General features: G+C 41.8%; 1 pseudogene; it reads left to right on the forward strand.

Moving 5' to 3' along the window:
- LOC127677615 (murinoglobulin-2-like) overlaps positions 1 to 26,668 on the forward strand; it is a 65,994-nt pseudogene that overhangs the window by 19,338 nt on the left and 19,988 nt on the right.

Genomic DNA, 26,668 nt, shown 5'->3' on the forward strand with positions numbered 1-26,668 from the left:
TAGAACTGAACTTCCAAAAAGAAATATTATTATATAAAGGTTCAAAAGAAGGAATGCTTCCAGAGCTGTTCTATGAATCTAGAATAACCCCGAGACCACCACTAGATGAAGATATGGTGACAAGAAATCTTCAGACTAATTTACACAATGGGCATTAGAGGAAAGTCCACATTGAAATTCTTCCTTGACAAACTCAACCACATATTAAGCAAATCATGTACCATGATCAAACTGATTTCATACAAAGAATGCACAAATGCTTTAACATTTGCAAGCTGACAACTGTAAAACAGCATATAAATAGAATCAAGAGTTAAAAATCACATGGCCATTTCAGTAGATCAAACAAATAGTCTACTTTCTTTTTTATTTACATTTCAAATGATTTCCCCTTTTCTGGCTCCCCACTCCCCAAAAGTCCCATAAGCCCTCTTCCCTCCCCCCTATTCCCCATCTACCCCTTCCCACTTCCCTGTTCTGCTATTCCCCTATACTACTGCACTGAGTCTTTCCAGAACAAGGGGCCATTCCTCTGTTCTTCTTGGACATCATTTAATATGTGGATTATGTCTTGGGTATTCCAAGTTTCTAGGCTAATATCCACTTATCAGTGAGTGCATATCATAATTGATCTTTTGAGACTGGGTTGCCTAACTTAGTATGATGTTCTCCAGCTCCATCCATTTGTCTAAGAATTTCATGAATTCATTGTTTCTAATGGCTGAATAGTACTCCATTGTGTAAATATACCACATTTTTTGTATCCATTCCTCCGTTGAGGGATACCTGGGTTCTTTCCAGCTGCTGGCTATTACAAATAGGGCTGCTATGAACATAGTGGGGCATGTGTCCTTATTGCATGCCAGGGAATCCTCTGGGTATATGCTCAGGAGTGGTATGGCAGGGTGCTAATGAAGTGTCATACCCAGATTCTTGAGGAACTGCCAGACTGATTTCCAAAGTGGTTGTACCATCTTGCAATCCCAAGAGCAGTGGAGGAGTGTTCTTCTTTCTCCACATCTTCACCAATACCTGCTGTCTCCTGAGTTTTTATCCTTAGCCATTCTGACTGGTGTGAGGTGAAATCTCAGGGTTGTTTTGATTTGCATTTCCCTAATGACTAATGATGTTGAACATTTCTTAAGGTGCTTCTCAGCCATCCAAAGTTCTTCATGTGAAAATTCTTTGTTTAGCTCTGTACCCCACTTTTTAATAGGGTTATTTGATTCTCTGGGGTCTACCTTCTTGAGTTCTTTGTATATATTAGATATTAGCCCTCTGTCAGATTTAGGCTTGGTGAAGATCCTTTCCCAATCTGTTGGTTAACGTTTTGTCCTTTTGACAGTGTCCTTTGCCTTACAGAAACTTTGTAATTTTATGAGGTCCCATTTGTCAATTCTTGATCTTAGAGCATAAGCTATTGGTGTTCTGTTCAGGAACTTTTCACATGTGCCCATGTCCTTAAGGGTCTTCCCCAGTTTCTTTTCTATTAGTTTCAGTGTGTCATGTTTTATGGGGAGGTCCTAGATCCACTTGGAGTTGAGTTTAGTACATGGAGATAAGAATGGATCAATTCACATTCTTCTGCATGCTGACCTCCAATTGAACCAGCACCACTGGTTGAAAAGGCTATCTTTTTTCCACTGGATGTTTTCAGCGCCTTTGTCAAAGCGCTGAAGTAACCATAGGTGTGTGGGTTCATATCTGGGTCTTCAATTCTATTCCACCATTAATCTACATGCTGACATTGTACCAATACCATGCAGGTTTTATCACTATTGCTCTGTTACAATGTTTGAGGTCTGGGATACGGATTCCCCCAGAAGTTCTTTTACTGTTGAGAATAGATTTAGCTATCCTGGGTTTTTTGTTATTCCAGATGAATTTGAGAATTGCTCTTTCTAGCTCTATGGAGAACTAAGCTGGAATTTGATGGGGATTGCATTGAATCTGTAGATTGCTTTTGACAAGATGACCATTTTAACTATATTAATTCTGCCAATCCAACTCGTTCTATGAAGTCACAATTACGCTGATACCAAAACCACACAAAGATCCAACAAAGAAAGAGAATTTCAGGCCAATATCCCTTATGAATATTGATGCAAAAATACTCAATAAAATTCTTGCCCAACGAATCCAAGAACACATCAAAATGATCATCCACCATGATTAAGTAGGCTTCATCCAGGGATGCAGGGATGGTTCAATATAAGGAAATCCATCAATGCTATCAACTACATAAACAAACTCAAAGAAAAAAACCACATGATCATTTCATTAGATGCTGAAAAAGTATTTGACAAAATACAGCTTCCTTTCATGCTAAAAGTCTTGGAAAGAACAGGAATTCAAGGCCCATATCTGAACATAGTAAAAGCAATATACAGCAAACCGGTAGCCAGCATCAAACTAAATGGAGAGAAACTTGAAGCAATCCCACTAAAATCAGGGACTAGACAAGGCTGCCCCCTCTCTCCATATTTTTTCAATATAGTTATTGAAGTCCTAGCTAGTGTAATTAGACAACATAAGGAGGTCAAAGGAATTAAAACTGGAAAGGAAGAAATCAAACTATCATTATTTGCAGATGATATGATAGTATACTTAAGTGACCCAAAAAACTCAACCAGAGAACTCCTACAGCTGATAAAAAACTTCAGCAAAGTGGCTGGTTACAAAATCAACCCAAGCAAATCAGTAGCCTTTCTATACTCAAAGGATAAGCAGACTGAGAAGGAAATTAGGGAAATGACACTCTTTACAATAGCCACAAACAGCATAAAGTATCTTGTGGTGACTCCAACCAAACAAGTGAAAGACCTATACGACAAGAATTTCAGATCTCGGGCGGCGGTGGCGGCGGCGGCAACAGTGACTGATCCAGCTGAAGGGCCATCAGCGGTGGAACCAAGGCGACACAGGGTCCAGTTAGGCCCTGTGCCCACGACCACTGACCTTCGCTGACCAGCCGGGCAGCAAGCAGCTGCGGTTCTTCGGAGCCTTTCGCTGCACGGAAGCCACTTCAGAACTCGGCTTCCCGCCAGTCAGGAGAGACTCACCTCCATCTTGATTTCTGACTCCAGAGATCAGACAGACTGAGGTACACAAACATAATCCTAGGCCCAACACCGCAGGGGTCTGAGCCCGACGGGCGTTGGCCTGCACCCAGGCCCTGGGCTGTTCGGGTGGCCATCGGGGTGCCAACCCAGCCAGGAGGTTTTTTTGCCCTGGCCGGCGCACGCGCCACCATTTTGCCTACAGGACCCAGAGTGCTCGGGAGGGCAGAGACGGCTAACAAGCATAGCCTGAGGCTAACAAAACGGGGATCTAGGCCCCAAAAGGCACAGGACTGACCCCAAGAACTGGGCGGCTTGGTGGGCCATCTGTGTGTCAACCAGCCCAGGAGGTTATTAGCACAACAGACTCTCCCAGTGCTTTCGGGGAGCGCGGACACGCATGCCGGCCATCCGGGTCACCTGGCGGACCCAATTAATAGTCATAGCCCTAGGGGAACTTTGCTCGGACCTTGGCCTCCCAGGCTTTTGCCTGGACTCAGGGCCTGGGCGACAAGCCCAGCACGGTTGGGGAAATCGGCTGCCCAGCGGAGTGAGCGGAACACAGGGGAGGTCACAGCAGCACACACCTTCGGCACTCCCTGGGTGTGCACACGGGTTCCATCTGGTCCACAGACACAATCTGGGGCAAGACTTCAGGCAGAAGCCCTCAGCTCAACTCTCTCCGCTTCAGATCAGCCTGGGCGGCCGCACCACATCTCCAGGTCCCTCAAGAGGCTAGCGGGGGCTTCCGGGCGGCCAGCTGGGAGAAGTCAGTGTGCTCCAATAAATCCTGCGGGCCCCAGCGGGAGCCTTCAGGTGCCTGCTTCGGGATCTGAACAGCCTGGACAGCAGCACCCTGTCTACAGGCAGTGCAAGGTGTAAGCTGTGCACCAGAGGCCAACGGGGAAGGGGCAGCTTGCACTGGTGAGTCCAGCACTGACAAGACCAAGTAACACCAGTGAGAGCTAGATGGCAAAAGGCAAACGCAGGAACGTCACTAACAGAAATCAAGGCAATATGGCAACATCTGAACCCAATTCTCCTCTACCAGCATGTCCTGGATACCCCATCACACCAGTAAAACAAGATTTGGATTTAAAATCACTGGTCATGATGCTGGTACAGGAACACATGAAGGACATACTTAAAGAAATTCAGGAGAAAATGGATCAAAAGTTAGAAGCCCTTGCAAGGGAAACACAAAAATCATTGAAAGAAATCCAGGAGAATACAAAAGCCAACAAGGAGGAAATGCAAAAAACACTTAAAGAAATACAGGAGAAGTTTGGTCAACAGGCTGAGGTCATGAAAGACGAAACACAAAAATCTCTTAAAGAAATACAGGAGAACTTTGGTCAACAGGCTGAGGTCATGAAAGAGAAAACACAAAAATCTCTTAAAGAATTACAGGAAAGCACAAACAAGCAAGTGAAGGAGCTAAGCAAAACCATCCAGGATCTAAAATCAGAAGTAGAAACAACTAAGAAAACTCAAAAGGAGACAACTTTGGAGATAGAAAGCCTTGGGAAGAAATCAGGGGACAGAGATGCAAATATCAACAACAGAATACAAGAAATAGAAGAAAGAATCTCAGATGCTGAAGATTCCATAGAAACCATGGACTCAACAGTTAAAGAAAATGCAAAATGCAAAAAGCTTGTAACCCAAAATATCCAGGAAATCCAGGACACAATGAGAAGACCAAACCTAAGGATTATAGGCATAGATGAGAGTGAAGATTTACAACTTAAAGGGCCAGCAAATATCTTCAATAAAATTATGGAAGAAAACTTCCCTAACCTAAAGAGAGAGATGCCCATGGATATACAAGAAGCCCACAGAACTCCAAACAGACTGGACCAGAACAGAAATACTTCCCGTCACATAATAATCAAAACACCAAATGTTCTAAACAAAGAAAGAATATTAAAGGCAGTAAGAGAAAAAGGCCAAGTAACATATAAAGGAAGACCTATCAGAATCACAGCAGACTTTTCACCTGAGACTATGAAGGCTAGAAGGTCCTGGGCAGATCTCATGCAGACTCTAAGAGAACACAAATGCCAACCAAAACTACTATATCCAGCAAAACTCTCAATCACCATAGATGGAGAAACTAAGATATTTCACGACAAAACCAAGTTTACCCAATATCTATCCACAAACCCAGCCCTAAAAAGGATAATAGGAGGACAACACCAATACAAGGAGGGAAACTTCACCCTGGAAAAAGCAAGATAGTAACCTTTCATCAAACCCAAAAGAAGTTAACCAATCAAATTTAAAAAATAACGTCAAAAATGATAGGAAGTAACAATCACTATTCCTTAATATCTCTTAACATCAATGGACTCAATGCCCCAATAAAAAGACACAGACTAACTGACTGGATACGTAAACAGGACCCTACATTTTGCTGCTTACAGGAAACACACCTCAGGGTCAAAGACAAACACTACCTTAGAGTAAAAGGCTGGAAGACAATTTTACAAGCAAATGGTCTCAGGAAACAAGCTGGAGTAGCCATTTTAATATCAGATAAAATTGACTTTCAACCCAAAGTCATCAAAAGAGACTCTGAGGGACACTTCTTGCTGGTCAAAGGAAAAATACAACAAGAAGAACTCTCAATCCTGAACATCTATGCTCCAAGTGCAAGGGCACCCTCTTTCATAAAAGAAACTTTATTAAAACTCAAAGCACACATTGCACCTAACACAATAATTGTGGGTGACTTCAACACTGCACTTTCCTCAATGGACCGATCAGGAAAACAGAAACTAAACAGGGACACAATGAAACTAATTGAAGCTTTGGACCAATTAGATTAAACTGATATATATAGAACATTCTATCCTAAAACAAAAGAATATACCTTTTTTTCAGCACCTCATGGTACCTTCTCCAAAATCGACCATATAATTGGTCACAAGACAGACCTCAACAAATATAAGAAGATCGAACTAATCCCATGCCTCCTATCTGATCACTATGGAGTAAAAGTGGTCTTCAATAGCAACAGAACCAATAGAAAACCCACATACACGTGGAAATTGAACAATACTCTACTCAATGATACCTTGGTCAAGGAAGAAATAAAGAAAGAAATTAAAGACTTTTTAGAACACAATGAAAATGAAAACACAACATACCCAAATCTATGGGACACAATGAAAGCAGTGCTAAGAGGAAAACTCATAGCCCTGAGTGCCTCCAAAAAGAAAATGGAGAGAGCATACATTACCAGCTTAATGACACACCTGAAAGCCCTAGAACAAAAAGAAGCTATTTCACCCAGGAGGAGTAGAAGGCAGGAAATCATCAAACTCAGGGCCGAAATCAATCAAGTAGAAACAAAGAGAACCATACAAAAAATCAACAAAACCAGGAGCTGGTTCTTTGAGAAAATCAACAAGATAGATAAACCCTTAGCCAGACTGACCAAAGGGCACAGAGAAAGTATCCAAATTAACAAACTTAGAAATGAAAAGGGAGACATAACAACGGAAACTGAGGAAATCCAAAAAATCATCAGATCCTACTACAAGAGCCTGTACTCAACACAACTGGAGAATCTGGAGGAAATGGACAATTTCCTTGACAGATACCAAATACCAAAATTAAATCAGGACCAACTAGACCATCTGAACAGTCCCATAAAGCCTAAAGAAATAGAAGGAGTCATAGAAAGTCTTCCAACCAAAAAAAGCACAGGACCAGATGGTTTCAGTGCAGAATTCTACCAGACCTTCAAAGAAGAGTTAACACCAATACTCTTCAAACTATTCCACAAAATAGAAACAGAAGGAACACTACCCAATTCCTTCTACGAAGCCACAATTACGCTGATACCAAAGCCACACAAAGATCCAGCAAAGAAAGAGAACTTCAGACCAATTTCCCTTATGAACATCGATGCAAAAATACTCAATAAAATTCTTGCCCACCGAATCCAAGAACACATCAAAACGATCATCCACCATGATCAAGTAGGCTTTATCCCGGGAATGCAGGGTTGGTTCAATATACGGAAATCCATCAATACAATCCACTACATAAACAAACTCAAAGAAAAAAAACCACATGGTCATTTCATTGGATGCTGAAAAAGCATTTGACAAAATTCAGCATCCTTTCATGCTTAAAGTCTTGGAGAGAACAGGAATTCAAGGCCCATACCTAAACATAGTAAAAGCAATATACAGCAAACCGGTAGCCAGCATCAAACTAAATGGAGAGAAACTTGAAGCAATCCCACTGAAATCAGGGACCAGACAAGGCTGCCCCCTTTCTCCTTATCTTTTCAATATTGTACTTGAGGTACTAGCTCAGGCAATTCGACAACATAAGGAGGTCAAAGGGATACAAATTGGAAAGGAGGAAGTCAAACTATCATTATTTGCAGACGACATGATAGTCTACCTAAGTGACCCAAAAAACTCCACTAGAGAGCTCCTACAGCTGATAAACAACTTCAGCAAAGTGGCAGATTATAAAATCAACTCAAGCAAATCAGTGGCCTTCCTATACTCAAAGGATAAGCAGGCTGAGAAAGAAATTAGGGAAATGACCCCCTTCACAATAGCCACAAACAGTATAAAGTATCTTGGGGTGACTCTTACCAAACATGTGAAAGATCTGTATGACAAGAACTTCAAGACTCTGAAGAAGGAAATGGAAGAAGACCTCAAAAAATGGGAAAACCTCCCATGCTCATGGATCGGTAGAATCAATATAGTTAAAATGGCCATTTTACCAAAAGCAATATACAGATTCAATGCAATACCCATCAAAATCCCAACTCAATTCTTCACAGAGTTAGAAAGAGCAATTATCAAATTCATCTGGAACAACAAAAAACCCAGGATAGCTAAAACTATTCTCAGCAACAAAAGGAAATCTGGGGGAATCAGTATCCCTGACCTCAAGCAATACTACAGAGCAATAGTGTTAAAAACTGCATGGTATTGGTACAGTGACAGGCAGGAGGATCAATGGAACAGGATTGAAGATCCAGAAATGAACCCACACACCTATGGCCACTTGATCCTCGACAAAGAGGCTGAAAACATTCAATGGAAAAAAGATAGCCTTTTCAACAAATGGTGCTGGTTCAACTGGAGGTCAGCATGCAGAAGAATGCGAATTGATCCATCCTTGTCTCCTTGTACTAAGCTCAAATCCAAATGGATCAAGGACCTCCACATAAAGCCAGACACTCTGAAGCTAATAGAAAAGAAACTGGGGAAGACCCTTGAGGACATCGGTACAGGGAGAAAGTTTCTGAACAGAACAACAATAGCGTATGCTCTAAGAGCAAGAATTGACAAATGGGACCTCATAAGGTTACAGAGTTTCTGTAAGGCAAAGGACACCATCAAGAGGACAGATTGGCAACCAACAAATTGGGAAAAGATCTTCACCAATCCTACATCAGATAGAGGGCTAATATCCAATATATATAAAGAACTCAAGAAGTTAGACTCCAGAAAACCGAACAACCCTATTAAAAAAATGGGGTACAGAGTTAAACAAAGAATTCTCACCTGAAGAACTTCGGATGGCGGAGAAGCATCTTAAAAAATGCTCAACTTCATTAGTCATTAGGGAAATGCAAATCAAAACAACCCTAAGATTTCATCTTACACCAGTCAGAATGGCTAAGATTAAAAATTCAGGAGACAGCAGGTGTTGGAGAGGGTGCGGAGAAAGAGGAACACTCCTCCACTGCTGGTGGGGCTGCAAATTGGTACAACCCCTCTGGAAAGCAGTCTGGCGGTTCCTCCGAAAACTGGGCACCTCACTTCCAGAAGATCCTGCTATACCACTCCTGGGCATATACCCAGAGGATTCCCCACCATGTAATAAGGATACATGCTCTACTATGTTCATAGCAGCCCTATTTATAATTGCCAGATGCTGGAAAGAACCCAGGTATCCCTCAACAGAAGAGTGGATGCAAAAAATGTGGTGTATCTACACAATGGAGTACTATTCAGCCATTAGAAACAATGAATTCATGAAATTCTTAGGCAAATGGATGGAGCTAGAGAACATCATACTAAGTGAGGTAACCCAGACTCAAAAGGTGAATCATGGTATGCACTCACTAATAAGTGGTTATTAACCTAGAAAACTGGAATACCCAAAACATAATCCACACATCAAATGAGATACAAGAAGAAAGCAGGAGTGGTCCCTGGTTCTGGAAAGACTCAGTGAAACAGTATTTGGCAAAACCAGAACGGGGAACTGGGAAGGGGTGGGAGGGAGGACAGGGGAAGAGAAGGGGGCTTACGGGACTTTCGGGGAGTGGGAGGGGGCTAGAAAAGGGGAAATCATTTGAAATGTAAATAAATTATATCGAATAAAAAAAAGAAGTAAAAAAAAAAAAAAGAATTTCAGATCTCTGAAGAAGGAAAAAAATCTTCCATGCTCATGGATTGGCAGGATTAATATAGTTAAAATGGCCAAATAGTCTATTTTCAAGACACCTATTACAAATGGTCAAGAAACACATGCAAAGACCCTCAACCCATTTGGCTTTCAATAAAATGCAGGCTAACACTATGTTGAAAGTTCATCTCACCCATCAAAATGGCTATCATCAGGAAAGCAAATGTTGGCAAGGCTATGGGGACAAAGGAACCTATATGCACAGCTGGTGTGAAGAAAAATTAGTATGCCTGTTAAGCTCAGAGATCTACAAAAATCCATAGTGACACCAGTATACAGTACAGGTATGCCATGCCCACATATATGCTCATATGAATCAAAGCTAACATATGAGAGAGACTTCTCCATCTCTGTGGCAACCTCAGCAGTTCCCAGCATAGTTGGGCAATGGAGCCAACTTTAATGCCTATTGGTGGATGAGGATTTACAGAGAACCTCTTGGGCAATGTATAGAAGCATCACATGTCAATAAGAGGCTGTTGGCCTATTAGCTTAAGCAGGAAACAAGGAGGTGGAAGTTCCAATACAGAGAAAATTTCTGGGATAGAGTCAGGCATGGGAGATTCACCCCAAACTGAGAAGATGTGACTAACAGAATAGAATAAACAGGATAATTGAATTAGGAGCTAACAGGAGGAGCCAAAGCTTTTGGACTATGACTAATTTCTCATAATAATTCAGTCTCAGAGTGAATGGTTGAGGAAAGCCCACCATTACATGAGTGGACAAAGAAAATTGGAAATATGTGTATATTGAACTTTTACTCAGATATTTACAAGAGAGTCATCTTCTCTATACAGTAATGAATAAACTTAGAAATTGTCAATTTAAGAAAAGAGTATAAGAGTAGGAGAAATTGTCCCCCATACATCCCCCATATGTGGAATCTAGAAAAAGAACAGGAATGAAAGCAGAGAGGGTTTATTAAGGAAGAAGGGAGCCAGCAGGAAACATAGGATTGTGTAGTAAGGTGGATGAGTAAGCTCAGAGTACATTACATTAATATATGAATATGTTTCCATCAACCCATTATTGTGCACTTTCATTATGCACTAACATTATTATATGTTAAAATTTTTTCATTATATATTAGATGCACAATAAATGTTTCCTTTGTCTCATAAAAATAACACACTTCCCCTTTCTCTCTTCTCCAGTATAAATATTTGCCTTGATTCTGAAAATTCAGGGTGTTAGACATCAATCCATTTAATAAAATTCCCCTCCATTTTTAATAAGATGTACAAAATATTCGATAATTAAATGAGATGGGAAAATCTGCTGATTCATCACAGAAGAGAGATTCTGCCTGCTAGGCAATCTACAACGCAGCATTTTTTTTTTTTTTTGTTTCTCCAGGTCTACCACAAGGAGGAAAATTCCTGTTCCCATTCCCTTTGCATGACAGAAAGATATGCAGAGGCAGAGCATGTGGCCTATGCCGTGTACTCCCTCAGCAAGAGCTACATCTACCTTGAGACAGAGACTGACAGAGTCTTGCCCTGCAACCAGATTCACACAGTTCAGGCACATTTTATTCTGAAAGGGAAGGTCTTGGAAGAGCTGAGAGAGCTTGTTTTCCACTACCTGGTGAGTTCTGGCTCCAAACTGAAGAATCAAACAAACAAACAAAAAACAAAAACAAACAATGCTTTCCTCTCCTGACCATGTCTCTCCAGACACATTGGGTTCTAGGCTGGGTATTTCTGCCTGGAATACAATAGATTAATCTTTTTCTTCTAGCACAGTTAGAAGAAAGCCTTGTAAAATAGAGATGTAAGCTTGGAAAATACTTTCCATTTTAGGTCATGGCCCAGGGCAGCATCATCCAGACTGGAAACCACACTCACCACGTGGAGCAGGAAGAATGTAAGTGCTTCCCCACACAGTACCATTTCTCCAGCTGAGTGTCCACATGTTCACCAATGTAATCACACCTGTGAGCAGCTAGCAGTGCCATCATGGTTGTGTGTCCACATAGACATTCTCCACAGGAGGAACTCACGACCCTGCCTGTTAGGATTGTTGGCGGCTTCAGAAAGACCACACCAGGCCCAACAGTTCCATGTGAGGTTTATTGAGAGAGGAAAGGGCATGGAGGCAGCAGAATGAGAAAGGGTGGGGGAGAGAGGGAGAAAGAGAGAGAAGGACCTTTCTTTATATATGGAGGATGATGTGGTCATAGGTAAAGGTGGGATGTGAGCCAAGTGGATTCTGGGAATATGGTGGCTGTTGCCTTGGCAACAGGTGTGCAGGTCACCCTGTCGCCTATGTGATGTCACAGGTTTCAGAGGTCCTGATACCAACACTGTCATCTAATGTAAGTCCTAGCTCACACCATGATCTTCAGGAAAAAGACTCCCAAACTGAGTATCATTCAACATGGTGAAGTATCTGTACTGAATATGTAACACCAGAATACACAAAGTACTCCAAGATACAACCTTCATGAGGAACCCATGCATTCACACACAGATTATCCCAACAAGGGACATGAGTTATCTTAGTGTCTGTCCCCCCCCAAAAAAAATCTGGAGGGCACCAGCCTTGGTTTTTAACATTCAACTACACTGATTTTCATGTATTCAATTCACTCTTATTATTTTTAATTATGTGTGAGATGCTTGTGGGTAACTCTGTGCAAGTCATTACAGGTCCTCTGAAAGCCAGTGGTATCAGATCGGCTGGATATCCTGGAGCAGGAATTGCAGAGTTCTGAGTTCCCTGGTGTGGGTGCTGGGGATCAAACCTGGGTCTTCAAGAAGAGCATCAAGTGACCTTAATGTCTGAACTGCCTTCCAGTCCTTTGTTTTTACTTTTAGAGACATTTTTTATTCTTTGAAAGTTACATACATTTATACAATGTATTTTAATCATACCGTCTCCCAACTAATCCCCTCTAATCCCCAGACTCCTCCCTGCCTACCTCACCAGGCTCCTTCTCTATTTTGTCTGTTTTTAACCTATTGAGTTCAGTTAGTGCTGCCCATACTTGCTGAGGTATTGGGCCAACCACCTATGCATGGACAATCTACCAAGGGCTGCATCACTGAAGAGATCTGACTCTTCCTCAGCAGCCATCAACTGTCAATAGCTCCTCAGCTAAGAGTGGGTCTTCTCAAACCCCTCACCCTCCATGCTGGAATACTGACTGGCTTGCTGTTGGTAAGGTCTTGGGCAGGGAATCATAGCTGCTGTGACTTTATGAGTGAAGTAAGCCTGTCATCTCCTGGTGATTTTCTTATTTCTACCAAAATGTGGAAACTTGTCTCTCCCGTAATGGACCCCTTGCACCCGCTCCTATTACAACCCCAAGTTTTCACTGAATCCTGGTCATGTCCATGCTCTGTTCTTACCATTCTTGCCTTCCCAAAGATCACTTACGACATGCAAACACATGTTATATAACTTCCCTTTTATTGTTAATTTCTCTCCATGGCCATATTGACTACATGGAGCATAATTGAAACCATACACTACATACAGGAGTCTCACCCAAGCTAATGACAGTAAAATTCTTCTTTATATTGAATTAAAACCAGGACTTATTAGAAATAATTATGTGATCGCTTAAATATTATTATTGACACTGGCTAAGAGCAAGTTTTAGATATAAATCTGCTAGCTCCATACAGTCACATATATCTTCAAAGTAATTTCTAGAAGTAGTACTCAGTGAATGCTCAACGAATTTGCTGAAAAAGGGCTTCATTTTCTTTTTTTTTTTTTTCTTTTTTCTCCTTTCTACTAGTTATCTTTTTTTTAGTGTTTTATTTTTTTTTATTCGATATAATTTATTTACATTTCAAATGATTTCCCCTTTTCTAGCCCCCCCACTCCCCGAAAGTCCCATAAGCCCCCTTCTCTTCCCCTGTCCTCCCTCCCACCCCTTCCCAGTTCCCCGTTCTGGTTTTGCCAAATACTGTTTCACTGAGTCTTTCCAGAACCAGGGACCACTCCTGCTTTCTTCTTGTATCTCATTTGATGTGTGGATTATGTTTTGGGTATTCCAGTTTTCTAGGTTAATAACCACTTATTAGTGAGTGCATACCATGATTCACCTTTTGAGTCTGGGTTACCTCACTTAGTATGATGTTCTCTAGCTCCATCCATTTGCCTAAGAATTTCATGAATTCATTGTTTCTAATGGCTGAATAGTACTCCATTGTGTAGATATACCACATTTTTTGTATCCACTCTTCTGTTGAGGGATACCTGGGTTCTTTCCAGCATCTGGCAATTATAAATAGGGCTGCTATGAACATAGTAGAGCATGTATCCTTATTACATGGTGGGGAATCCTCTGGGTATATGCCCAGGAGTGGTATAGCAGGATCTTCTGGAAGTGAGGTGCCCAGTTTTCGGAGGAACTGCCAGACTGCTTTCCAGAGTGGTTGTACCAATTTGCAACCCCACCAGCAGTGGAGGAGTGTTCCTCTTTCTCCGCACCCTCTCCAACACCTGCTGTCTCCTGAATTTTTAATCTTAGCCATTCTGACTGGTGTAAGGTGAAATCTTAGGGTTGTTTTGATTTGCATTTCCCTAATGACTAATGAAGTTGAGCATTTTTTAAGATGCTTCTCCGCCATCCGAAGTTCTTCAGGTGAGAATTCTTTGTTTAACTCTGTACAGCATTTTTTAATAGGGTTGTTCAGTTTTCTGGAGTCTAACTTCTTGAGTTCTTTATATATATTGGATATTAGCCCTCTATCTGATGTAGGATTGGTGAAGATCTTTTCCCAATTTGTTGGTTGCCAATCTGTCCTCTTGATGGTGTCCTTTGCCTTACAGAAACTCTGTAACCTTATGAGGTCCCATTTGTCAATTCTTGCTCTTAGAGCATACGCTATTGGTGTTCTGTTCAGAAACTTTCTCCCTGTACCGATGTCCTCAAGGGTCTTCCCCAGTTTCTTTTCTATTAGCTTCAGAGTGTCTGGCTTTATGTGGAGGTCCTTGATCCATTTGGATTTGAGTTTAGTACAAGGAGACAAGGATGGATCAATTCGCATTCTTCTGCATGCTGACCTCCAGTTGAACCAGCACCATTTGTTGAAAAGGGTATCTTTTTTCCATTGGATGTTTTCAGCCTCTTTGTCGAGGATCAAGTGGCCATAGGTGTGTGGGTTCATTTCTGGATCTTCAATCCTGTTCCATTGATCCTCCTGCCTGTCACTGTACCAATACCATGCAGTTTTTAACACTATTGCTCTGTAGTATTGCTTGAGGTCAGGGATACTGATTCCCCCAGATTTCCTTTTGTTGCTGAGAATAGTTTTAGCTATCCTGGGTTTTTTGTTGTTCCAGATGAATTTGATAATTGCTCTTTCTAACTCTGTGAAGAATTGAGTTGGGATTTTGATGGGTATTGCATTGAATCTGTATAGTGCTTTAGGCAAAATGGCCATTTTAACTATATTGATTCTACCGATCCATGAGCATGGGAGGTTTTCCCATTTTTTGAGGTCTTCTTCCATTTCCTTCTTCAGAGTCTTGAAGTTCTTGTCATACAGATCTTTCGCATGTTTGGTAAGAGTCACCCCAAGATACTTTATACTGTTTGTGGCTATTGTGAAGGGGGTCATTTCCCTAATTTCTTTCTCAGCCTGCTTATCCTTTGAGTATAGGAAGGCCACTGATTTGCTTGAGTTGATTTTGTAACCTGCCACTTTGCTGAAGCTGTTTATCAGCTGTAGGAGCTCTCTAGTGGAGTTCTTTGGGTCACTTAGGTAGACGATCATGTCGTCTGCAAATAATGATAGTTTGACTTCCTCCTTTCCAATTTGTATCCCTTTGACCTCCTTATGTTGTCGAATTGCCCGAGCTAGTACCTCAAGTACAATATTGAAAAGATAAGGAGAAAGGGGGCAGCCTTGTCTGGTCCCTGATTTCAGTGGGATTGCTTCAAGTTTCTCTCCATTTAGTTTGATGCTGGCTACCGGTTTGCTGTATATTGCTTTTACTATGTTTAGGTATGGGCCTTGAATTCCTGTTCTCTCCAAGACTTTAAGCATGAAAGGATGCTGAATTTTGTCAAATGCTTTTTCAGCATCCAATGAAATGACCATGTGGTTTTGTTCTTTGAGTTTGTTTATGAAGTGGATTGTATTGATGGATTTCCGTATATTGAACCAACCCTGCATTCCCGGGATAAAGCCTACTTGATCATGGTGGATGATCGTTTTGATGTGTTCTTGGATTCGGTTGGCAAGAATTTTATTGAGTATTTTTGCATCGATGTTCATAAGGGAAATTGGTCTGAAGTTCCCTTTCTTTGTTGGATCTTTGTGTGGCTTTGGTATCAGCGTAATTGTGGCTTCGTAGAAGGAATTGGGTAGTGTTCCTTCTGTTTCTATTTTGTGGAATAGTTTGAAGAGTATTGGTGTTAACTCTTCTTTGAAGGTCTGGTAGAATTCTGCACTGAAACCATCTGGTCCTGTGCTTTTTTTGGTTGGAAGACTTTCTATGACTCCTTCTATTTCTTTAGGCTTTATGGGACTGTTTAGATGGTCTAGTTGGTCCTGATTTAATTTTGGTATTTGGTATCTGTCAAGGAAATTGTCCATTTCCTCCAGATTCTCCAGTTGTGTTGAGTACAGGCTCTTGTAGTAGGATCTGATGATTTTTTGGATTTCCTCAGTTTCCGTTGTTATGTCTCCCTTTTCATTTCTAAGTTTGTTAATTTGGATACTTTCTCTGTGCCCTTTGGTCAGTCTGGCTAAGGGTTTATCTATCTTGTTGATTTTCTCAAAGAACCAGCTCCTGGTTTTGTTGATTTTTTGTATGGTTCTCTTTGTTTCTACTTGATTGATTTCGGCCCTGAGTTTGATGATTTCCTGCCTTCTACTCCTCCTGGGTGAAATAGCTTCTTTTTGTTCTAGGGCTTTCAGGTGTGCCATTAAGTTGGTAATGTATGCTCTCTCCATTTTCTTTTTGGAGGCACTCAGGGCTATGAGTTTTCCTCTTAGCACTGCTTTCATTGTGTCCCATAGATTTGGGTATGTTGTGTTTTCATTTTCATTGTGTTCTAAAAAGTCTTTAATTTCTTTCTTTATTTCTTCCTTGACCAAGGTGTCATTGAGTAGAGTATTGTTCAATTTCCACGTGTATGTGGGTTTTCTGTTGTTTCTGTTGCTAATGAAGACCACTTTTATTCCATAGTGATCAGATAGGAGGCATGGGATTAGTTCTATCTTCTTATATTTGTTGAGGTCTGTCTTGTGACCAATTATATGGTCGATTTTGGAGAAGGTACCATGAGGTGCTGAAAAAAAGGTATATTCTTTTGTTTTAGGATACAATGTTCTATATATATCAGTTAAATCTAATTGGTCCAAAGCTTCAATTAGTTTCATTGTGTCCTTGTTTAGTTTCTGTTTTCCTGATCGGTCCATTGAGGAAAGTGCAGTGTTGAAGTCACCCACAATTATTGTGTTAGGTGCAATGTGTGCTTTGAGTTTTAATAAAGTTTCTTTTATGAAAGAGGGTGCCCTTGAATTTGGAGCATAGATGTTCAGGATTGAGAGTTCTTCTTGTTGTATTTTTCCTTTGACCAGCAAGAAGTGTCCCTCAGAGTCTCTTTTGATGACTTTGGGTTGAAAGTCAATTTTATCTGATATTAAAATGGCTACTCCAGCTTGTTTCCTGAGACCATTTGCTTGTAAAATTGTCTTCCAGCCTTTTACTCTAAGGTAGTGTTTGTCTTTGACCCTGAGGTGTGTTTCCTGTAAGCAGCAAAATGTAGGGTCCTGTTTACGTATCCAGTCAGTTAGTCTGTGTCTTTTTATTGGGGCATTGAGTCCATTGATGTTAAGAGATATTAAGGAATAGTGATTGTTACTTCCTATCATTTTTGACGTTATTTTTTAAATTTGATTGCTTAACTTCTTTTGGGTTTGATGAAAGGTTACTATCTTGCTTTTTTCAGGGTGAAGTTTCCCTCCTTGTATTGGTGTTGTCCTCCTATTATCCTTTTTAGGGCTGGGTTTGTGGATAGATATTGGGTGAACTTGATTTTGTCGTGAAATATCTTAGTTTCTCCATCTATGGTGATTGAGAGTTTTGCTGGATATAGTAGTTTTGGTTGGCATTTGTGTTCTCTTAGAGTCTGCATGAGATCTGCCCAGGACCTTCTAGCCTTCATAGTCTCAGGTGAAAAGTCTGCTGTGATTCTGATAGGTCTTCCTTTATATGTTACTTGGCCTTTTTCTCTTACTGCCTTTAATATTCTTTCTTTGTTTAGAACATTTGGTGTTTTGATTATTATGTGACGGGAAGTATTTCTGTTCTGGTCCAGTCTGTTTGGAGTTCTGTAGGCTTCTTGTATATTCATGGGCATCTCTCTCTTTAGGTTAGGGAAGTTTTCTTCCATAATTTTATTGAAGATATTTGCTGGCCCTTTAAGTTGTAAATCTTCACTCTCATCTATGCCTATAATCCTTAGGTTTGGTCTTCTCATTGTGTCCTGGATTTCCTGGATATTTTGGGTTACAAGCTTTTTGCATTTTGCATTTTCTTTAACTGTTGAGTCCATGGTTTCTATGGAATCTTCAGCATCTGAGATTCTTTCTTCTATTTCTTGTATTCTGTTGTTGATATTTGCATCTCTGTCCCCTGATTTCTTCCCAAGGCTTTCTATCTCCAAAGTTGTCTCCTTTTGAGTTTTCTTAGTTGTTTCTACTTCTGTTTTTAGATCCTGGATGGTTTTGCTTAGCTCCTTCACTTGCTTGTTTGTGCTTTCCTGTAATTCTTTAAGAGATTTTTGTGTTTTTTCTTTCATGACCTCAGCCTGTTGACCAAAGTTCTCCTGTATTTCTTTAAGAGATTTTTGTGTTTCGTCTTTCATGACCTCAGCCTGTTGACCAAAGTTCTCCTGTATTTCTTTAAGTGTTTTTTGCATTTCCTCCTTGTTGGCTTTTGTATTCTCCTGGATTTCTTTCAATGATTTTTGTGTTTCCCTTGCAAGGGCTTCTAACTTTTGATCCAGTTTCTCCTGAATGTCCTTCATGTGTTCCTGTACCAGCATCATGACCAGTGATTTTAAATCCAAATCTTGTTTTACTGGTGTGATGGGGTATCCAGGACTTGCTGGTAGAGGAGAATTTGGTTCAGATGTTGCCATATTGCCTTGATTTCTGTTAGTGACGTTCCTGCGTTTGCCTTTTGCCATCTAACTCTCACTGGTGTTACTTGGTCTTGTCAGTGCTGGACTCACCAGTGCAAGCTGCCCCTTCCCCGTTGGCCTCTGGTGCACAGCTTACACTCTGCACTGCCTGTAGACAGGGTGCTGTTGTCCAGGCTGTTCAGATCCCGAAGCAGGCACCTGAAGGCTCCCGCTGGGGCCCGCAGGATTTATTGGAGCACACCGACTTCTCCCAGCTGGCCGCCCGGAAGCCCCCACTAGCCTCTTGAGGGACCTGGAGATGTGGCGGCCACCCAGGCTGATCTGAAGCGGAGAGAGTTGAGCTGGGGGCTTCTGCCTGAGGCCTTGCCCCAGATTGTGTCTGTGGACCAGGTGGAACCCGTGTGCACCCCCAGGGAGCTCCGAAGGTGAATGTTGCTGTGACCTCCCCTGTGCTCCGCTCACTCCGCTGGGCAGCCGATTTCCCCAACCGGGCTGGCGCACACTAGGTTAGCCTTGTCGCCCGGGCCCTGAGTCCAGGCAAACGCCTGGGAAGCCAAGGTCAGAGCAAAGTTCCCCTAGGGCTATGTCTGTTATTTGGGTCCGCCAGGTGACCCGGATGGCGGGCGTGCGCGTCCGCGCTCCCCGAAAGCACCGGGAGAGTCTGTTGTGCTAATAACCTCCTGGGCGGGTTGACACACAGATGGCCCACCAAGCCGCCCAGTTCTTGGGGTCAGTCCTGTGCCTTTTGGGGCCTAGACCCCCGTTTTGTTATCCTCAGGCTACGCTTGTTAGCAGTCTCTGCCCTCCCGAGCACTCTGGCTCCTGTAGGCAAAATGGCGGCGCGTGCACCGGCCGGGGCAAAAAAAAAAAACTCCTGGCTGGGTTGGCGCCCCGATGGCCACTCGAACAGCCCAGGGCCTGGGTGCAGGCCAACGCCCGTCTGGCTCAGACCCCTGTGGTGTTGGGCCTAGGATTATGTTTGTGTACCTCAGTCTGACCGATCTCTGGAGCCCGGGATCAAGATGGAGGTGAGTCTCTCCTGACTGGCGGGAAGCCGAGTTCTGAAGTGGCTTCCGTGCAGCGAAAGGCTCCGCAGAACCGCAGTTGCTTGTCGCCCGGCTGGTCAGCGAAGGTCAGTGGTCGTGGGCGCAGGACCTAACTGGACCCTGTGTCGCCTTGGTTCCACCGCTGATGGCCCTTCAGCTGGAGCAGCCACTGCTACCGCCCAGGGCTTCATTTTCAATTGATCAATTATAAAAACTATTTAGCTGTTTAATAAATTATGCAATTAGTTCTTCAACAAACACTAAGTGGAAGTCACAGCACCCATCTTGAGAAGGCTTAAGAATCCCCTCAGGTTCACCAGAAACAATTAGAGAGACTTCAAAAATGTATAATTTTCTCCCAAGAGATGTAAATACTGTGAACATTGCACTGAGAAAATGTTTAATACCAAATATATGCTTAATGTTGCCAAGTGTGGCTTGCTCCTGTGAGTTGATTATTAAGTTTCAGTTCCCTGAGTACCAGGTTTTCCTCTCTATTATTTGTCCTTTCATCTGAATAATAAATGAGACATCAGTCAAAGTTGTCTCATCCATTTTCATAACAGGAAAATCTAAAATGCTCTGTGGGATGCTAAGGTATAAAAGAGATAAGAGGTTAGTATATGATTAGCTATAAATAACCAACATAACTTTGACAGTGAGCATCTTGGTGGAGGATATCTTTGTGATATTCTCCTGAGATCAATAGCATGTAAACAACTAACTACAGGACATGAGGACTGTCTTCCACATATAGACAGTAATCCAAATCCCTGTGTTCAGTTATTTGGGTTTCCTGTCAGTACTCTGACCCATATCCGTCTCTTCCTATTCCCTCCAGCTCCAGTAAAAGGCAACTTTGCCTTGGAGATTCCTGTGGAGTTCAGCATGGCACCCGTGGTTAAAATGCTCATCTACACCATCTTGCCTGATGGAGAAGTGATTGCAGATTCTGTAAACTTTGAAGTTGAAAAGTGTCTTCCCAACAAAGTGAGGAATTTATTACCTAAAATTTCTATTTAAAAAAGGTGGAATTAAGGACAGAGATTTCAGATAAATATGGTAAACCCAGTCATTGCTGTGTGCCTCAGGGGCAAAGATGTGGCCAGTGCCAGAGAGCCAGATTTTAATTCACAATCCCCACACCTGTCGGAGGTTCAAGAGAGAGGAAGCAAGGAAGTGGAGAGCAAGAGAGGAGAACTGAATACTTAGTAACTAATTTAAAGTTGTGCAACTTACATTTTTATTGTATTGATCTGAGTGTGCACATGTACATGTGAATGCACCCATGTAGAGAAAAGAGAACAAGTTTTAGAAGTCTGTGCTTTCCTCCCTCGTGAGTCTGAGAGGTCAAGCTCAGGTCAGCAGGGAACTTTCCCCACTGAGCCATCTCATAGACCCTTCATGTCACATAATCTCATGCAAGACCAGTCATAGGATCCAGGCCTATCAATAGTTAATACATTTATTTTCCCTCCAGTTTCTCATTGTGATTTTTCTATATGGGTGATAGGAACATAAGACCCCTGCTAGTATTAAATTTTATGACACAGCATATTTAATGTGTGCTGAATCACAGCTCTTCAGCTCCTATTCACATTAGGCCATTGAAACTATGTCTGTTGGTGAGCATCTACGCTTTCCTTACTCTAGCGTAATTAAGGACACCTCTGATCTGCTCCATCAGCCCCTTTCAATACAGCCCCGTCCACGGCAGTTTGCTTCACTGGAGGAAATGAATAGGAAGCATTGAGACATGAAGGTGATTGGCCGATGATCCGGTAACCAGACAGAGAGGCAGATGTAGACATATTTCCAATTAGAACATGGTGTTTCCACCCCAGGGTATAAGATTCATCGTGAAAAAGTCCTTTAAAATAAGTAACTTTGTTGGGTGGGTGTGATGTTGAGGCTTTAATCCCAGCACTCGGGAGGCAGGTAGATCTCTAAGTTCAAGGCCAACTTGATCTAAAGAGTGAGTTCCAGGACAGCCAGGGCTACATAAAGAAATATTGTCTCAAAAAACTCACCAGAGAGAAAAGGGAACAGGAAGGAGGTGGGGGAGAGGGAGGGAGGGAGAGATAGAGACAGGGAGACAGAGAGAGACAGAGAGAGGGGGGAAGGAAGAGGAAGAGAAAGACAGAGACAGATGGAGAGAGAGGGGAAGGGGAGAGGAAAAAGAAGAGAAGGTGGGGAGAGAGGGAGGGAGTGTAACTTCAGGGCTGCAGAGATGGCTCAAGTAGGTAAGAGCACTTGCTGCCCTGAATTCTGATATCAGCACTCATAAACGCCAAGCACGACCAGGGAGTCCTATAATCCCAGTGCTGTGTAGGTGAGAGGCAGGAGACTTGCTGGGACTTATCAGCTGCCAGTCTAGCTCCAGGATTATGAGGGACATTCTCAAAAGAAAAAGGTAGAGAATAGGAGCAGGGCACCCACACCCTCTTCTGCCCTCTGCTGGATACATGGGTACATGCATCTGCACACGTGTGTGCATCACACCGAAGTCACATATATGTGCACACGCACCAAAAAAATGAGTTATTTGCAGGAATTTCAGGGAACCGGAGTATTCACTCCTTGCTTTGGAGTTTGACTGACACATTTCTTGCCTTCCTAAATCAATCCAGGGAGAGAAAGGGTTAGCAACTAAATTCAGTTGTGCTTCTGACAGTATCCATAATCTGAAAAAACATGTGTGTGCAGAGTTCCAGGGTGACTCCACGTGGCAGGATACACGGCTGTAAGACCAGGAACCCCACCCCCACCCCACCCTCGACCCCAACCTCCACCCTCGACCTCCACTAAGTGTGATTTTCTGTCCCGCAGGTGGACCTGAGCTTCAGCTCATCCCAAACTCTCCCGGCCTCACAAACCCGTCTGCAGGTCACAGCTTCTCCTCAGTCCCTCTGTGGCCTGAGAGCTGTGGACCAAAGCGTGCTACTCCTGAAGCCCAAGGCTGAGCTCTCCCCTTCCTGGGTGAGTCCCTTCAGCTTTTGCCCAAAAGGTCAACAGAGAACGCTCTGAGCGGGAAGTGACCCTAGTTCTGATGAAACAGTGATTGTTCATCCACTAGGGCTCTAAAAGGTAAAACTACTGCATTTAATGCTGACAGCATCTGTAAGGGAGCTAGCTCTTCATTATAAAATCCTGAAGATAAGAAAACTTTAGACAATAAACCGAAGACAAAGCAGGAAATAATGCTACCTTCTGTGCTCTAACCGCACCTGTCCTACCCCAGGAGTAGCTTGTCCCCTTCAGATGCTCATGATGGAGCCTTTCAGAGTCACACTGCATGTGGAGCGAAACAAAACCGTTTATACAAACAGAATCTTGCACATCTCAAGAGTTCCCCAAATAAGAAAAAAGAAAGAGATATGATTTAAATTTTTAAATTTTAAAACGCAAGTTTCTTAACTTGTTTTGAGAATTCTCCAAAGTACAAATGAAACCATACACTATTTACAGGAGTTTGACCCAAGATAATGACAGTAAAACTCTTCTTTATATTGTGCCATGTCCTTGAGGACATGGGCACAGAGGAAAAGTTCCTGAATAGAACACCAATAGCTTATGCTCTAAGATCAAGAATTGACAAATGGGACCTCATAAAACTACAAAGTTTCTGTAAGGCAAAGGACACTGTCAAAAGGACAAAACATCAACCAACAGATTGGGAAGGGATCTTCACCAACCCTAAATCTGACAGAGGGCTAATATCTAATATATACAGAGAACTCAAGATGGTAGAACCTAGAGAACCAAATAACCCCATTAAAAAATGGGGACCAAGCTAAACAAAGATTTTTCACATAAAGAACTTCGGAGGGCTGAGAAACACCTTAAGAAATGTTCAACATCATTAATCATTATGGAAATGCAATTCAAAACAACCCTGAGATTTCACCTCACACCAGTCAGAATGGCTAAGGTCTAAAACTCAGGAGACAGCAGGTCCTGGCGAGCATGTGGAGAAAGAGGAACACTCCTCCACTGCTGGTGGGATTGTAAGATGGTGCAACCACTTTGGAAATCAGTCTGGCGGTTCCTCAGAAAACTGGGCATGGTACTTCCAGAGGACCCTGCTATACCACTCCTGGGCATATACCCAGAGGATTTCCCAGCATGTAATAAGGACACATGCTCCACTATGTTCATAGCAGCCCTATTTATAGTAGCCAGAAGCTGGAAACAACCCAGGTGTCCCTCAACGGAGGAGTGGTTACAAAAAAAATGTGGTATATTTACACAATGGAGTACTATTCAGCCATTAGAAACAATGAATTCATAAAATTCGTAGACAAATAGATGGAGCTGGAGAACATCATACTAAGTGAGGTAACCCAGTCTCAAAAGAACAATCATGTTATGCACTCACTGCTAAGTGGATATTAACCTAGAAACTTGGAATACCCAAGGAAGAATCCACATATTAAATGATGTCCACAAAGAACAGAGGAGTGGCCCCTGGTTTTGAAAAGACTGTCTGGAAAAACAGTATAGGGGAATACCAGAACAGGGAAGTGGGAAGGAGTAGATGGAGGAACAGGGGAGGGAAGAGGGCTTATGGGACTTGCGGGAAGTGGGGACCCAGAAAAGGGGAAATTATTTGATATGTAAATAAAGGATACAACGAATAAAAAACAGGACATATTAGAATTAATTATTGTAATTAATTAATAAAATGGTGTAAAATAATTATTGTAATAATAATAGTGTAAAAATTATTATTGACACTGTCTAATACCATGTTTTAGAATGTACAGTAGATATGTAAATTGAAAAACAGAAATCTTTAGTCCAGATAATGCTGGGAATTTTCCAGTCTTAAACTAACATGTAAATTAAACCAATATTAAATTTAAGTTTAATGATGACATTTTATGATGCATGTACAGAAAATGCTTTGGAAAATATCCAACTAAAAATTTTTTTTTATTTTCACTTTCCCCAAAACTATTAAACAAGAGATTTCTTGAGCAGTTGTTTTTAGCTGACAAATACAGGCAATTCATTTAAAAACTCAAGGGTTATTTAAAGGGGTGGTGGAGGTTCCTTGCTGGCCCCCCTCCCCCTGCCCGCCCTCTCCATGTACTGAGTGCCCATATTGCCGATGAGAACAGCTATTTCTTGAACATTCAGGTATCTGTAGTGATCACTGTGACTATCACTTTTTGTGTGAGTTTCTTTCAAGGAAGAGGGACCTTCTGGAGCTGACCAGTCAACTCGGGAGCCACAATGTCTGCCAAAGCTAACTCAGGACGTGCTCCCCACTCGCCCCCTCATCTCCTGTCTCTTACAGATATACAATCTGCCAGCTATGAAGCACAACAACTTCGTTCCAATTTCTGAAGACGAAGAAGATTGTGAAATATTCCAACCATGGTCCTCTGGTGAGCACACATACTCAGTACCATATGGACAAGAGAAGGACGTCTACAGATCCGTGCAGGTGAGCCCTTTTATCTATCCACACGCTGCTCTGTGAATTACTTAGGTTTAATGAATGCTATATTAGTAAAGAATTTTAGGCTCAGGCCAGGGATCTGAGTCACTGGCAGACCACCCACCTTACATGTGGTAATTCATGGGTTCGAATCCTAAGCGTTCCAAAATCTACATCTTAGAAAGTGGTCAGTTAACTTCACCCTGGAAAAAGCAAGATAGTAACCTTTCATCAAACCCAAAAGAAGTTAACCAATCAAATTTAAAAAATAACATCAAAAATGACAGGAAGTAACAATCACTATTCCTTAATATCTCTTAAGATCAATGGACTCAATTCCCCAATAAAAAGACATAGACTAACAGACTGGATACGTAAACAGGACCCTACATTTTGCTGCATACAGGAAACATACCTCAGGGCCAAAGACAAACACTACCTTAGAGTAAAAGGCTGGAAGACAATTTTACAAGCAAATGGTCTCAGGAAACAAGCTGGAGTAGCCATTTTAATATCAGATAAAACTGACTTTCAACCCAAAGTCATCAAAAGAGACTCTGAGGGACACTTCTTGCTGGTCAAAGGAAAAATACAAGAAGAACTCTCAATCCTGAACATCTATGCTCCAAATGCAAGGGCACCCTCTTTCGTAAAAGAAACTTTACTAAAGCTCAAAGCACACATTGCACCTAACACAATAATTGTGGGTGACTTCAACACTGCACTTTCCTCAATGGACCGATCAGGAAAACAGAAACTAAACAGGGACACAATGAAACTAATTGAAGCTTTGGACCAATTAGATTTAACAGATATATATAGAACATTCTATCCTAAAACAAAAGAATATACCTTTTTCTCAGCACCTCATGGTACCTTCTCCAAGATCGACCATATAATTGGTCACAAGACAGACCTCAACAAATATAAGAAGATCAAACTAATCCCATGCCTCCTATCAGATCACTATGGAGTAAAAGTGGTCTTCAATAGCAACAAAAACAACAGAAAGCCCACATACACGTGGAAACTGAACAATATTCTACTCAATGATTCCTTGGTCAAGGAAGAAATAAAGAAAGAAATTAAAGACTTTTTAGAACTTAATGAAAATGAAGACACAACATACCCAAATCTATGGGACACAATGAAAGCAGTGCTAAGAGGAAAACTCATAGCCCTGAGTGCCTCCAAAAAGAAAATGGAGAGAGCATACACTAGCAGCTTAATGACACACCTGAAAGCCCTGGAACAAAAAGAAGCTATTTCACCCAGGAGGAGTAGAAGGCAGGAAATCATCAAACTCAGGGCCGAAATCAATCAAGTAGAAACAAAGAGAGCCATACAAAGAATCAACAAAACCAGGAGCTGGTTCTTTGAGAAAATCAACAAGATAGATAAACCCTTAGCCAGACTAACCAAAGGTCACAGAGACAGTATCCAGATTAACAAACTTAGAGATGAAAAGGGAGATATAACAACAGAAACTGAGGAAATTCAAAAAATCATTAGATCCTACTACAAAAGCCTATACTCAACA

Source organism: Apodemus sylvaticus, chromosome 2, assembly GCF_947179515.1.
Source record: "Apodemus sylvaticus chromosome 2, mApoSyl1.1, whole genome shotgun sequence".
Taxonomy (NCBI): Eukaryota; Metazoa; Chordata; class Mammalia; order Rodentia; family Muridae; genus Apodemus; species Apodemus sylvaticus.